Source organism: Globicephala melas, chromosome 21, assembly GCF_963455315.2.
Source record: "Globicephala melas chromosome 21, mGloMel1.2, whole genome shotgun sequence".
NCBI lineage: Eukaryota > Metazoa > Chordata > Mammalia > Artiodactyla > Delphinidae > Globicephala > Globicephala melas.
Genome location: NC_083334.1, coordinates 21,753,751 through 21,769,795, shown reverse-complemented (window position 1 = coordinate 21,769,795; position 16,045 = coordinate 21,753,751). Strand labels below are relative to the sequence as shown.

General features: G+C 38.5%; 1 long non-coding RNA gene across 1 annotated transcript in view; it reads left to right on the top strand.

Annotated features, from left to right (window-relative positions):
• The window catches only part of LOC115839965 (uncharacterized), a 32,280-nt gene extending 28,744 nt beyond the window's left edge, over positions 1 to 3,536 (top strand). Inside the window, exon 4 of the long non-coding RNA XR_011377139.1 lies at positions 441 to 3,536. This is a non-coding gene — a long non-coding RNA (uncharacterized lncRNA). The remainder of the gene's footprint in view (positions 1 to 440) is intronic.
• The last annotated feature ends 12,509 nt before the right edge of the window (positions 3,537 to 16,045 follow it).

Here is a 16,045-nt window from a genome sequence, read left to right as displayed (position 1 = left end):
TATCGATTCTGCCTTCTTCCTTGATAGAGAATCGTTGAATGATACCAGGCTAATGGCTGTCCAGAATAATGTTTTCCAGACTCTCTGGAAAACACTGTAGTTGATAAAGTTGCCTCCCACATGGGTGCAGGTTAACAACAATTCTGAAACTGCCCTGCATGTGTACTGGAATTGAACAATTAAGTAAATGGATGTGGATGGTAGGAACCAGTTTTCTCACTGTTGAAGCAAGGGAAGTCAGCTATAATGATCAATATGGTAATGGATTTGAGTTGAAGATATCTGTATGAATTCATGTTTAGATTAATATAGATGCAAATGGTTACATAGAAATATTTATGGATATGTGTAAATACGTGGGTTAGTATATGTACATATAGTTTCTCTTTTAGCTGAGAAGCAAAAACATCCCAGTAACAGTCAGCATATTTATCATCCAGATCTTGATTTCTAATACCATCCTCCAATAAAAGGAACCGAGGCTTCTCAAGAAATGGCTAATCCGAGGACTGCGGCAGAAAATGCAACATGAGTCTGGAGCATCTTATAGAGCAGAAATTAAAGAAGTGCTAAAAAAAAAAAATCCATAATGAAGGACTATGTTAAAGGGACAAGGACCCACCTGAAAGAGTCCCCAGTGGTCAAAGGTGGAAAAACTTGAGCAAGAAAAGAAATTAAAAAGTGTTGGATTATAACCCAAGTATATTTTAAAAACAAACCTTGAGTCCACGCTGATATAGAAAATGACTGAATAAATAGAATCTTCAAATAATTAGTGCAGATAGTCTGCCCTCAAGGAGGTGGATCATAGCTCCCTACTCTTTAAGTGTGAGCTGTGCATGGTGACGTCCTTCTGAAGAGTACAGAATGGAAAAGGGGGAAAAGAAGGCAAAGGGACCGTAAAGTTACCATAGGGAAATCTGACACATGTTACCTCAGCCAGGTGATTAAGGTTAACATCAACAATGATAACTCATGTTGATGGTATATGCCCTTGACATGATATGATGAAAATGGCATTCTACCTCTGTGGTCTTCCTCTTAAGAATACTTAACCCCCGTCTAATGAGAAAAAAACTAGACACATCTCAGTGGAGGGACATTCTACAAAATATTTAACAGTATTCCTCAAAACTGTCAAGTTCATCAAAAAGAAAGTCTGAGGGCTTCCCTGGTGGCGCAGTGGTTGAGAGTCCGCCTACCGATGCAGGGGACACGGGTTCGTGCCCCGGTCCGGGAAGATCCCACATGCCGCGCAGCGGCTGGGCCCGTGAGCCATGGCCGCTGAGCCTGCGCGTCCGGAGCTTGTGCTCCGCAACGGGAGAGGCCACGACAGTGAGAGGCCCGCGTACCGCAAAAAAAAAAAAAAGAAAAAATTCTGAGAATCTGTCACAGTCAGCAGAGGCCTAAGAAGATACAATGACTAAATGGAATGTCCTATCTTGGATGGGATCTTGGGACAAAAAAGACAGTAGGTGAAAACTAAGGAAATCTGGAAATAAAATACAGATGTTAATAACAATGTATCAATATTGTAATGATAATGTAGCATTACATTATTGTAACAAATGTATCATACTAATGTAAGATAATAATAATAGGGAAGACTGGGTGTGGGATATATGGAAACTCTCTGTATTCTTTGTAATTTTTCTGTAAATCTAAAACTGTTCTAAGATAACACTGTTGATGTTTAAGATAATGATATATGAAAAGTACTTGGCACTCTGTAAACATTCAGTATGTGTGTGTTGACCTGAGCTCATTGTATTATTGGTACAGTTCCCTAAACTGAGGGAACAAATGTCTTCCCTGTCCTGGGAATTCTGTGTAGTGAGCTAGCGTTACGGGGATTTCTCCAAATTCCTGTGGAGTTAGTTCTTCTTAGAGGGTGTATAGAACATGCTTTTATAAATTAAACAAGCAGCCTTTTTTTTTTTTTAAAGCATCTAGAGTCTGGAACAAATATGGACTTGAACACCAGAGAGTAGGGAGTGACATATGAGCACAAAGCTTATGTTGAAACTGACTCACTTCGCAGAAAATAACAGAGTTGCAGTGAACTGACTGATTAGTCACACTCCCTGCTCTAATGGTGATTACAAAAGCCGAACTGTTTTTATGGGCGACACCCAATAAGCCAGACTAAACAGGAGGAATTAAGGGAGTATTTAAATAGGAGTGCTGAATGATGACACCAGCCTTGTAGCTTTAGAGAACGTATACCAAATGCAAGCCCAGCAGCCTGGAGCCAAGTAGGGGAAAACAACTCTTTCAAAGAGCTTAGGTAATCGAGTGACAAGAGACCCAAGGTCCACAGCCAGTGATGGGAGAGAGGGATGCAGGAGCACAGGGTTCTGGAAGCACTCAGCAAGATGAACCACTGATAGAGACAGGGTCTCTAGTCCTGGCTCTTATAGGTCTAAGCTCGTGTGTTTTTTCGTGCTGATTTTTTTACAAAGCATTTCTTTTTCAGTAATTTTTTCCTCATTTAAATCCATTTTTCTGTGTTGCCTTTGTTGCCATTCACAGTTAAGCAATCCACATAAGTACCAAGTATGAGAAGTTGATAGAAAACCATATATGGGTGTGACCCTTCATAATGCTTTCATGATGGAGGGGTCTGCGGTTGTTAAATGTAACAACGAGTATGTTACCATAGGGTTCTGTTTTACTTGAAGCTGTAGGTATCAGAATGGGTAGAAAGATCCGGCATGAAAAACAAAATACATTTTTCTGCCAGTGAGAGTGATTGATGAAGAAGGCACAGAGTGTCCAAAATAAAAGTAGACACATTTTTAGTGGATTTTGTTTATTACTAAGAATGATTTTGGTGACAGTTTATATCATACAAATGGCCACTTTGGTCCTGTGTGGCTCATGTAGCATGTCAAAATTTTGATTACTATAATTGTATCTCACATTTTTATAGCTTGTTACAATTTTAAGAAGTGTTTCATACACTTCATCCCAGTTGTTGTCACCTTGACATCGGTTTCATCTTAGTTCGAGGTAACTTAAATCTTAGATAAAGTAAAACTAGATCCTTCTAAGAAATAACCCCAGGATGAAGAATACTATAAGATATTTATAATAGTGTAATAGTTTTAAATATCTAGAAATATAGAAATCTAGAGACCATTACAAAGTCTTCTGGCTTTGCCTCCTTCCTGGAGTCCATTCTCAGGTCGTGTCAAGAGATCCATGAACCAAGGCTCTTCTACAAAAGTCTCCATCTTGGGTGCACTTCAGAAGCTTCCATAAGAAATTACAAAGCCACACCTCAGATCAAATAAATCAGTATCTCTGAGGGTAGGATCCAGGTATCAGTATTTGTAAAATTTCCAGGTGATTCTAAAATGCAGCCAGATTTGAGAACCACTGTCCCTATATAAAAAGGAACTTCCTGGGCTACCCTGGTGGCGCAGTGGTTGAGAGTCCGCCTGCCGATGCAGGGGACACGGGTTCGTGCCCCTGTCCGGGAAGATCCCACATGCCGTGGAGCGGCTGGGCCCATGAGCCATGGCCGCTGAGCCTGCGCGTCCGCAACAGGAGAGGCCACAACAGTGAGAGGCCCGTGTACCGCAAAAAAAAAAAAAAAAAAGGAACGTCCTGATGGAAAATGAAGTCATGTGATCCTTCTGGCATATGGAATTTTGAGGTCCCATTATTTCTAATAATGTTTGAAGAATCAAAAGCAAACTTAGACTTCAAGTAAATCTTTTACAGACACTGCATAAAGAATTTTCCCCATGTTTGCAATAGATTTGGGATGGTGGAAGCATTTTATAATTAAATGAGGGATGGGCATAATTAAACTAATTAGTAGTTACTTACAGATCATGTATTTCTGCTAAGACAGCAACTTGCTTTGTGGGAATTACTGGCTACAGATTAAAGAACAAGATTGATTTATTTTTATCTATTTATTTATTTTTGGCTGCGTTGGGTCTTTGTTGCTGTGCGCAGGCTTTCTCTAGTTGCGGTGAGCAGGGGCTACTCTTTGTTGCGGTGCGCGGGCTTCTCATTGTGGTGGCTTCTCTTGTTGTGGAGCACGGGCTCTTGGCACACAGGCTTCAGTAGCTGTGGCACACGGGCTCAGTAGTTGTGGCTCGCAGGCTCTAGAGCACAGACTCAGTAGTTGTGGCTCACGGGCTTAGTTGCTCCTTGGGACGTGGGATCTTCCCAAACCAGGGCTCAAACCCGTGTCCCCTGCACTGGTAGGCGGATTCTTAACCACTGTGCCACCAGGGAAGCCCCAAAGAGCAAGATCCTGAAAGAACATTTACAGTAACTGAGTCACCTGCTGTCACAATAAACCAGTTTCTTACCTGAGAGACTTTCAAATTCAGGAATAGTAAATGCTTTTAAATGAGTTGTAACAAGCAAGATATAGATAAATGACTCTGTAGAGTCAGGTGCGCAAGATTAAATATCCAAAATTCTTCTCTAAATCTGTCTCTGACATTGACTCACTCATTGATCTTTTGGGATTTAGTTTTTTGTGCTTTCATTTTCCCAACTATAAAACAGAGTATTAACATCTGTTTCATGGAGGTATTAAAGAATTTTTTATAATGCACTTTGAAGGTGAAAAATACATGTAATTAAATTCCATGAGAGTTCCCATGGAAGTTGCTGAAGATATGACTGAAGCTCATTGTTCAGGCTGGAAGTTAGACTCTCTTAAATGGATGCCTTTTCAACTCTTTGTCCATTCATTGATTCAACAAATATTCAATTGTGACCTACCATGTGCCAAGGCTTAGATTACTCAGTGGTGAAAAAAATCCCCTGTCCTCATGAAGTTATAGTCCTGCGTGGGGAAATAGACAACAAACAACCAAACATATCCAGGTAGTGATAAGTAGTGCTTGAGGAGTGGGTAGGAGGAGATGGGTGAAGAGATAGAGAGTTAAAAAGGGTAGGAGTGTGGAGCCAATTTAGTTGGGGTGGTTAGAGAAGGTCTCTAGGGAAGGTAAGAAGAAAAATTGCGGAAAGGAATTTCATGCAAATGTCTTAGGAGAGAGATTTCCAAATAGAGGGATTCATAAGTGGACAGTGTTCCGGATCTTCAAGAATAATGCAAAGGCCGTCACAACTGGGATGGAGTGAGGAGATTTATTTTAAATTAATATCAATCTACGCATCGAGTCAAAGTAATACTATACTTCTTTTCCAAGTATGTGATGATGGTTTACAGATCAGCATAGGAACTCCAAAAATATGGTTCTAAACATTCTTTTCTCTCTTTCCTTCCTTCTTTCCTCCCTCCCTCTTTCTTTCTTCCTTTCTTCCTTCCTTTTCTTTCTTTCTTTCATTTCTTTCATTCTTTTTCTCTTCCAGTTTTATTGAGATATAATTGACAACAGCACTATGTAAGTTTAAGGTGTACAGCATAATGATTTGATATAGATACATCATGCAATGATTATCACAGTAGGTTTAGTGAACATCCATCATCTCAAATATATACAAAATAACAGAAAAAATAGGTTATTATAAAATATTGGGTAGAGTTCCGTGTGCTATATAGTAGGTCCCTGTTGGTTATTTTCTGTTTCAAAATAACAGAAAAAGAAAAAAATATTTTTTTCCTTGTGATGAGAACTCTTAGGAATTACTCCCTTTAACAACTTTCATATATAATGAACAGTAGTGTTAATTATATTTATCATGTTGTACATTATATCCCTAGTACTTATTTATCTTATAACTGGACATTCTTTTCTTAGTCAAATATTTATTAGTACAAATATTCAGTTGTGACCAGTCTTATAACTGGACATTCTTTTCTTAGTCAAATATTTATTAGTACAAATATTCAGTTGTGACCAGTCTTATAACTGGACATTCTTTTCTTAGTCAAATATTTATTAGTACAAATATTCAGTTGTGACCAGTCTTATAACTGGACATTCTTTTCTTAGTCAAATATTTATTAGTACAAATATTCAGTTGTGACCAGTCTTATAACTGGACATTCTTTTCTTAGTCAAATATTTATTATTTTATTAAATAATAAAAGTATTTATCATTTTCTAGATTAAAAGAACAAATTTTGTTCTCAAGAAGTATACAATTTAGAGAATGATATACCTCAGTTTGCTCTTAGATGAAACTAAATTAAATTAGTATTAAGTCTATGTTAGTGTTTAGGCAGATTCTATGGTGATAGTACACCTTTTTTTTTTTTTAATTCTAGCCAAGTTGCATAATAAGAAAAAAGTGAGTCCTAAAAAATAATGACACTGGAATTAGACTCCAAAGGACTAATTTTTATTTTCTCTATGATCTCAAACAAGTCACTATGTTTTTTTGATTAGGCTGAAGGATTATTCAGAAGAACACAGTGAATGCTTTCTAGAAGTTTGTATCTTGTAGAATATAGTACTGACAAACATATTAACATGTTTATAATCAGAATAATAAGAAAACATTTGAAAAATATTGAATATTTTAGGCAAACCAAAAGGTATAGATAATAATGTAATGCATAACAGATTTTGGTTAAAAATAATCTATAATCTATATTTGATTTCATTTATGTAAGGTTAACAGCAATGCATGTTTTGTTTTTTGGGTTTTTTTGGAGTATTTTCACAGGTTTTATTCTGTCAGCTTTCAACAGGGGTTCCACAAGCATTTTAAGTGGGACAGTTCTTGGTGGGGAAGGACTGTCTGGCACATTGTAGGATATTAGATCCCGGGACCCTGCTCATTAAGTGCTAATTTGTAATAACCAAAAGCAGATAAGAAATGGTCTCATACATTGTCAAACACTGCCTGGAGGGATGTACCGCCCCTGGTTGGAAACCGTTGACAGTTGATAGTGGCAAATACTGCCTTGGGGCTGGAGGTGAGGATGCAAACTCTCCAGCCTCCTCTGAAGTCTCCAAAAGCCAGACCCAGGGACCCAGGGCCTTCAGAGATGGCCTCCAACTAGTCAAGTTCCTCTCCTATGCTTTTTTTTTTTTTTTGAATTTTATTTATTTTTTTAATAAGCAGGTTCTTATTTTTTTAAATTTTTATTTATATTTATTTTTGGCTGTGTTGGGTCTTCGTTTCTGTGCGAGGGCGTTCTCTAGTTGTGGCTAGCGGGGGCCACTCTTCATCGCGGTGCGTGGGCCTCTCACTGTCACGGCCTCTCTTGTTGCGGAGCACAAGCTCCAGATGCGCAGGCTCAGTAGTTGTGGCTCATGGGCCTAGTTGCTCTGCGGCACGTGGGATCCTCCCAGACCAGGGCTCGAACCCGTGTCCCCTGCATTGGCAGGCAGATTCTTAACCACTGCGCCACCAGGGTAGCCCGCAGGTTCTTACTAGTCATCTGTTTTATACACATCAGTGTATACATGTCAATCCCAATCTCCCAATTCATCACACCACCATCCCCACCTGCCGCTGCTTTCCCCCCTTGGTGTCCATACGTTTGTTCTCTACATCTGTGTCTCAATTTCTGCCTTGCAAACCGATTCATCTGTACCATTTTTCTAGGTTCCACATATATGCATTAATATGCGATATTTGTTTTTCTCTTTCTGACTTCACTCTGTATGACAGTCTCTAGATTCATCCACGTCAGCAATGCATGTTTAAATAGCCTTGGTCTTCTTTTTTTCTTTTTTAAAAATTTAATCAACTCATAGCCAAAACTGTATCCTCTATACCCAAATGATAGCTATCATATCATTTTTTAAAATTTATTTTATTATTTTTTTATTGTCTTCTCTTTTTATTTATTTATTTATTTTATTTTTTGCTACATTGGGTCTTCGTTGCTGCACGCGGGCTTTCTCTAGTTGCGGTGAGCGGGGGCTAGTCTTCATTGGGGTGTGTGGGCTTCTCATTGCCGTGGCTTCTCTTGTTGTGGAGCGCGGCCTCTAGGTGCGTGGGCTTCAGTAGTTGTGGCGCACGGGCTTAGTTCCTCCGTGGCATGTGGGATCTTCCCGGAACAGGGCTTGAACCCGTGTCCCCTGCATTGGCAGGGAGATTCTTAACCACTGCACCACCAGGGAAGTCACTATCATATAATTTTATCTGTAAATATTTCATTATGTACCTCGAAAAGATAGTCTTAGAAAAAAAACACCGAACAATGCTTCCTTTGTATCATTGTATATCTAGTCAGTGTTCAAATTTCCCTTATTGTCTCATAATTTTTAAAAATTCAATGGATTTTTAAAATTTGCGGTAAAATATGCATAACAAAATTTACCATTTTAATCATTTTTAAGTGTACAGTTCAGTGGTATTAGTCCATTCACATTGTTATGTAATCATCACCACCATCCACCTCCAGAACTTTTTCATTTTCCCAAACTGAAATTACAAACCCAGTAAACAATAACCCCTAATTCCTCCCCCAGAAGTATGACAACCACCACCCTACCTTCTGTCTCTATGAGTCTGAATACTCTAGGTCTCTCATAGAATTGGAGTCATACAGTATTTGTCCTTCTGTGACTGGGTTATTTCACTGAGCATAATGTCTTCAAGGTTCAGCCATGTTGTAGCATGTGTCAGAATTTCCTTTCTTTTTAAGGCTGAATAATATTTCATTGTATGTATAGATCACGTTTTGTTTATCTGGTTGTCCCATAATTCTTTTTAACTGTTTTATTTCCAGCTTTATTTACAAATTCACTGGATTCTTTGGGGGCAAAAGGACACATAGAATATGTGGTAGTGTTACTTTTCAAAACCCAAAGAGATGAGGAATCTAAGAATCAAATGACAGAATATAAAGCCTTTGTAAGACCTTTTTAGGAGCTCCAACAATCCAAAGTCAACCACTTCAAAAATAAAAACAAACTGCTTGGGAATTTGTTTTTCCTGCTTAGGACTTGGTGCTTTCAGTGCCGTGGGCTGGGGTTCAATCCCCAGTAGGGGAACTAAGATCCAGAGCGCCCAAAAAACAAAAAACCAACAAACAAAAACAAAAAAACCCTGCTTTCCACAGGGCCAGGCTGTTCTTTTGTTGTTTAGAGAATATGGTATCCGCCCCACAGTAAGACATCATTGTGGAGTGCTCTGAACCAGAGAGACTAGCTCTGTGTGCCCAGCTTGGCTGGTCGGGAAAGAGGACTGTGCTCTGGCATGTTGATTCTGTGCGCCTGGCAGAGACGCTGCAGTGTTTGTTCCCGGACAGAATTTCCCAACACATCTGAAGTCAGCTTGTACAGCAACAAGATGCTATGAGCCTGCACCATCATTAAGCCACTTCTAATGCAGTCTCTTGAAAGACTATGTAAATGGCAGAGAGTCGAATGGGAATAGATATCTTCCATTATTGATGTCAAGCAGGGAATGAAAATCTGAAGATTCTGAACTCATTGTAGTTAATTATATGTTGTGGGGTTGGGATGTTGGAATCACAGTTCTAGGGCTTCCCAACTTCTTTGCAACCTACTCTTTAAAAATATTATCCTAAGGTCAACATCAGGATCATACAGAGATAACACTGTGTAAAAGTTTTCTTAACATGTATGAAATTTAAAATATTTTAATTACATCAACTAAACCAGCAAACTGTGTAATTGCAAAATTTCTACCATTGATGTAAAATATAATTGATGGTTAACTTTTTAAAATTGAAGTATAGCTGATTTACAACACTATTAGTTTCAGGTGTACAGCAAAGTGATTCAGTCATATATATATATTTTTCTTTATATGTTCTTTTTCAGATCTTTTACCTTATAGGTTATTATAAAATATTGGGTAGAGTTCCATGTGCTATACAGTAGGTCCCTGTTGGTTATCTATTTTATAAACAGTAGTATATATTTGTTAATCCCAAACTCCTAATTTATCTCTCCCCCCACTTTCCCCTTTGGTAACCATAAGTTTGTTTTCTATGTCTGTGGGTTTATTTCTGTTTTGTATATAAGTTCATTTGTATCATTTTTTTGTTGTTTTAATAAGTTTTCTGCATTTTGTTCTCTTGCGGCTACATATATATACACACCCCTGTCACAAAATGCCTTACACATGAGAGGAAATAATAATATTCACTTCATATTCCACTATTGGGGGAAATAATAATATTCACCAATTTGAAATCTAAGTAAACCAAGCATGGTATGAAATAAAGTTCTCTAATTAGGTAAAAGCACTATCTAAAATATGCATAAATGGAGAATCATGGAATATTAATGTTGAATGGCATTTAGAGATTGTATAACTCAGGGGGCTGTAATCTCTTTGGATACATGAGTTGAGAATCCAGTGAAAGCTATGGATCTTGTCTCTCAAAAAATGCATATAATTTTGCTTATAATTTCACATATTCATGGACCTTCTGATGCCTCAGTTAAGCATCTGATGTAATTCAAGTCCTTCCTTTTATGCTTAATGGAATTGAGAGTCATGGTGACTATGTGACTTGTAGCCAACAGCTACAGAGTGAGAGAGGGTAGAGAGTTCACTCTAGTTAAAAGCAATTTTTACTATCTTGGTTATGAAATTGCTAAGCAAGCGATTGATGTGAAATTCCTAAACAAAGTCCCATTGGCCCCAAGGTATCTCCCAGCCAGCTTCTAACAGTGCCTTAAATTCTCGCACGTGTGGGTTTCAGGTAATATACAGTCAGCCCTTGGTATCCGAGGCGGAATTGGTTCCAGGACCCCCATGCATAACAAAATCTGTGGATGCTCAGGTCCCTTATATTAAATAGTGTAGTATTTGCAAATAACATACACACATTCTCCACGCTACGTAAATAATAGCCTGCACGTGACAAATTCAGGTTTTGCTTTTGGGAACTTACTGAAATCTTTTTTCCTGAACATTGTCAATACGCATTTGGTTGAATCCTCAGATGTGGAACCTGAGGATAGGGAAAGCCTGACTGCACTTGTACTAACAAGGACAAGACATTAAGCACTGCCCTGCATTCAAATGCCAGGTGAAGGCACCCAGAGGATAACAGGGGTCACTAGCCCAGACTCTCTTTCTCTCATGCTGAATTCTCCTTTGAGACTCTTGGTCTCCTTATCTGCTGTTGACTTTGATGCCTTTATGCATTTGTCTACTTTTCCAACTGACCAGCTCTGCAGAACATGGAGGAGGAGGGGCTAGAGAAATATGGTGTCAAAAAAAAAAAAAAAGAAGAAGAAGAAGGGTGGGGCAGACAACTCTCTTTATCAGGATTAAAGTTAAGCAAAGGCAGCATTTTCAGAAATACAACTGATTCAAAATTTTTTTGTAGCTAGAAGTGAGAGTTCTGGAAATGTTTTCTATTAAATTACTAGGCAACGTATTCTAAACATTGTTGAAATGTATTTAAAAATCCCCAGTTTTACGAGTCTCATGCAATTAACTTGGAGAAATCGCACATGCTGAATAAGGTTGCGTTAAGGGCAAGAAGGAAGCTTAGATCCATATTCCAGGAAAGAGGGGGATTTCCTTGTGAACATATTTGCTCTCAAACAAATCACAAATTGAAATATAGAAATATAACCTTAACTGTAACTTAAATATAACAAGCACTTTTTGTGATTGCTTGAGCAAAATACATGTACTTTTTGGCATGACTTTCTTTTGAAATATAACTTATTCTGATGACAAAGATAATACCTATTACAGAAAATTCGGAAAACAAAAAAGAAAAGAAAAATTGTGATTCCAGCAAGTACAGAAACAACTACTGACAATTTGATGTACTTTTTGTGATATTTTCAGGCTTTATTCTGTGAGGGTCCATTTATACCACTCCCCCCACCACACACACACACACACACACACACACACACACACACACACATACATACATACATACATATACATACAGGTATTGTAATCGAGCAGAGAAGAGCCCTAAGGGGCCTTCCTGCCCCCTGCCCGCCCACCCTTGTCCTCCTCTGCCTGCCTCTTGTTTGTGGAAGAACTTTAGCCTCCTAGGCCTTTGCCCAGTTCCAAAGAATAAATTTAATTACAGAAGTGAGAAAATGCAGAAACAAAGGAAAACAGTCAAGCAAGACAAAATAGTAATAGTTTAGCCATTGAAGTCAGTGACCTTTAGTTCCTCCTCAAGGGCTATAGATCATATTCTGAGCCAAATCCTTTGAGCTGTTTCACAGATACTGAAACCCCCACCAGGTGGAAGAAGTTAACTGCTTGTTGACCACAAGCACCTAGACCCCAGACCAGTTGGAACCAGAAAGTTGATAATGTTGACTCCAGATTACCTCATCACCAACCTAACAGAAGAATGTCCATGAGCTGATCACGTACCCCACAACCCTCTCCCTCACCCTGTCTTTTTCAGGGAAAAAACATTTCCCTGAAACCCATCAGCAAGTTCAGGCCGTCTGAGCACTAGCTGCCTGGACTGCTTGCTTGGCCCTGCAGTAAACGCTGCACTTTCCTTCACCTCAACGCGGTGTCAGTAGATTCGCTTTACTTGGGAGCAGACCCACGTGTGGTTCGGTAATAGTGTGTGTGTATGTATTTACATCAACGTGAGGTTAGGCTTTATATGGAGAAGTGTATATTTTCAACAAATGTTATGACATAGGTATTTTTTTAAGTTCTTAAATTTTCTTGGAAAGCAATTTTTAATGGCTACATAGATTCTATGATATAGGATGCCAACATTTACTTAACCATTATTCCACTGCTGGAAATCAGGATGTTTTTCGTTTTCCCAACTGAATATCCTTGAATAGATCTTTGGGGGCATATCTATCTTTAGAACAATTCCCAGGAGTAGAACATTTCTTTAGGATTTTGCTGCATATTATTAAATGCCCTGCATGAAGCTGTACCAATACATTCTTAGCTGTAATACCTGAGGATGCCCCATTTCCTTATTCTTCTACTAATATCGCATGTTAAAACATTTTTTCTTTTTTTGCTTTTACTTTTTATTGTATCTATATGAGAAGATGGATGCGAACTAAACTTATTAAACCTTAAACTTATAGAGTTATGTATGTAAATTGTATCTCAACGAAACTGGAAAAAATAATGATATATATATTCTATGCCAATTTTATAGGCTAAATATGGCATCCTATTTTAATTTGCATTACTTTGATTACTCTGGAGATTAAACTTTTTAAAATATATTCATTACCTATTTGTATTTCTTCTAATGTAAACTATTTTCTTTGCCTGTTTTTTTTATGTTATTCATCATTTGCAAACTGATTTGTAGGAATTCCTTATATATCTTGAATATAAACCCTATGTTGTATGCATTGAAACTATTTCCCATTTGTCATTTTCTTTAGCTTATGTTGGCACTTTTTTCCTCCAGTGTATAATATCATGAAATGTCACCTGTGCTCCCAAATTGATTTGAGCTGAACTGCTTTACAATGGGGACAGGCCTCACCATATTTACCTGTTGGGATAAATGGGGTTGGAGCACATAGAGGATTTGGGGAGTTAAAGCTGGAGTTCGGGGATTGAAGTCCTTAGTGCATCTGGTTTTTCCCAGATATTCCCATTCTAATTGCCGAGATTATACATTTTCTCAATAAACACACCAATTTTAGTTTTAAAAACGATCACAATACGGAATCTACTTGTATTGATCTGTGTCTTTTTAGATGCTTTTTAGATGGACTTTGAGCAGTTAGATGTCTGGCTTTGGTCAGAAAGGATCTTGGTACCCACTTGGATTCCAACTCTGCTTTTCTGTCTGCTTTTGGTTGGGTAGCCTTGGCCTCAGACCTCTCTCCTTCTTGCTCTCATTTTACTTCCTTGAAAGGCTGCAAGAACAGAACACAGTTTATCATCCTCTCTTTTGTTTCTAGGACTACCCACTTCTCACCCCATCTGCTTTGACAACCGTTTTCTTAGATGGTCTGTAACTTGCAAACTCACTTCCAGAAAACAATTTCTATGCTAGGAGTGTTTTCCATTTCAAGGAAGAGAAGCCAATTCAAGGGTACTGTAGCAAAAGCAGGGGATTTATTATAAGTCTTTAGGGCAAGGAATGTAGCTAAGACTCAAGAATACCAGGCAAGAAACCAAAATGTTGGAAAACCAAGAAATATGATCTCTTGCTAAATCTGCAATCATTTCATATCTACCTTTTTCTTTCTTGGTGAATGGATTTCCTCTGCTCCCAAGTCCCTCTGATAGGCTAAGACAGCAGCTCATGATTTCCAATTTAACACCTGGATCCACAGAACGACTGACTTTTCTACTTTCAGTCCTGAGAGGTAGCAGAATATATCACCCCAGAATATGCCACTTTGGCATAGCAATTATTTTGAGCTGAAGGCAGTTGAGAAGAAATGGATACAAGAAAAGCTCCATCTTCCCCCATTTGTCTAAAAGGAGGACATATATTTACAAAGGCGTCCCTCCTCCCTTCTCTACCGGGAAGGACAAAGGTTAATCCCTGGAGACAACTTTAGACCCTTGTCAATGGAGAAGGCAATGACTTAAATGTTCATAACCCACTCCCCCATCACCCCCAAGACTGGTCTGCCCCATATCTCTCTTATGTCTTCAGTTGCAGATGTTATATAAGCCAGAGTTCTAAGACACCATTTTGAATGACTCATTTTCCGCTGGGTATCTCCTGTGTATACATGAGGTACACATGTTAATAAACTTCTGTTTGCTTTTCTCTTGTTACTCTGTCTTTTATTACAGGGGTCTCAGCTAAGAACTCAGAGTCAGAGGGGAAATTATTCTTCCTCCCCTACAAAGCTAAACTGCTAGGATAAAGCTCCAATAATCTTTTCGGCTTTACTTTGGGGCACGTTGTCATTTAATTTGTACATCATGTTAAACTTGTTTAAACAAAAACTTATTTTTTAAAAAACCAAAGTAAGAAAAAAAAGAACAATAAGTTTAGTATTCTGCCCTAGAACATTACCCAAACTCCTAATACAATATGTAAACTTAATACTCTTTGTTTTGAAAATGTAAATTAAGTGTTAATATAACTGTATTCAAGAACCACAAGACCATGGAACAGTATCACCTTACAGAGGAAGGGAAAGGCTTTCTTTCTTTCTTTTTTTTTTTTTTGTGTGGTACGCGGGCCCCCACTGTTGTGGCCTCTCCCGTTGCGGAGCACAGGCTCCGGACGCGCAGCTTAGTGGCCATGGCTCACGGGCCTAGCCTCCCCGTGGCATGTGGGATCTTCCCGGACCAGGGCACAAACCCGTATCTCCTGCATCGGCAGGCGGACTCTCAACCACTGCGCCACCAGGAAAGCCGGGAAAGGCTTTCTTAAATTCTTCTTTAGCATCTGAAGAGCCATTGTGGTGCGGGAACAAAGGAGCAAAACTCAGGCATCTGCTAGACTTCCATCAAATCCTCTGAGAATTTTGAAATAGACAATATCTTTTTAACTGATGGGAGATCCACAGCTTCTGAAGACTGTCTTAGTCAACAGAAGACAATGTTTTATTTTTATACCTCGGCAAAGACAACAGAGAAAAGAAGCCTTCTCAAATTATCTTGTATCCAGGCACCGTGCACAGTCTTACATAAATATGTGTTGAATTAATAATGAAGTTATGACCAGCTGTGATCCTTGTGTTATGACACACCATTATTCCAAAGCATCTCACCATTTCATGGGATGAAGTGGAGCAGGTAGGGAGTCAGGTTTTATTGTTCTGTTACACAGAAGGGTAAACAGAAACTCTTTTTTTAAAATACAAAAGTAATAAAGTATCAGGAAGAACATAAATGGTAACTTTGGCTTTCTTGTCTTTTAATAAATACATGGCTTTATTATAAACATCATCAAAATTACAGTTCTTTGGGAGGACTTCACATTTGTGATGCTGTGCTGTGCTTTATGATACGTGTTACACTATGTCACGGTAGACTTTGTTTCTATCTTAGAAATACAGTGTTTCTCAAGGAGGAGGCAACATCCCAGGTGTCATTTATTTAAAAGCTAGCCGTTAAGTAAATTTGTTTTTTAAAATGGGAAATATTTTGTAAAACTGTGCAGACAAAAGCAAGATCTGAAACCATTTGTCTCACTGTCACCAAATCTCATGAAAAAACATTTCAGACTAGTAACTAAGACTCCACTGCCCGGGCTACACAGCTTGTACACTGC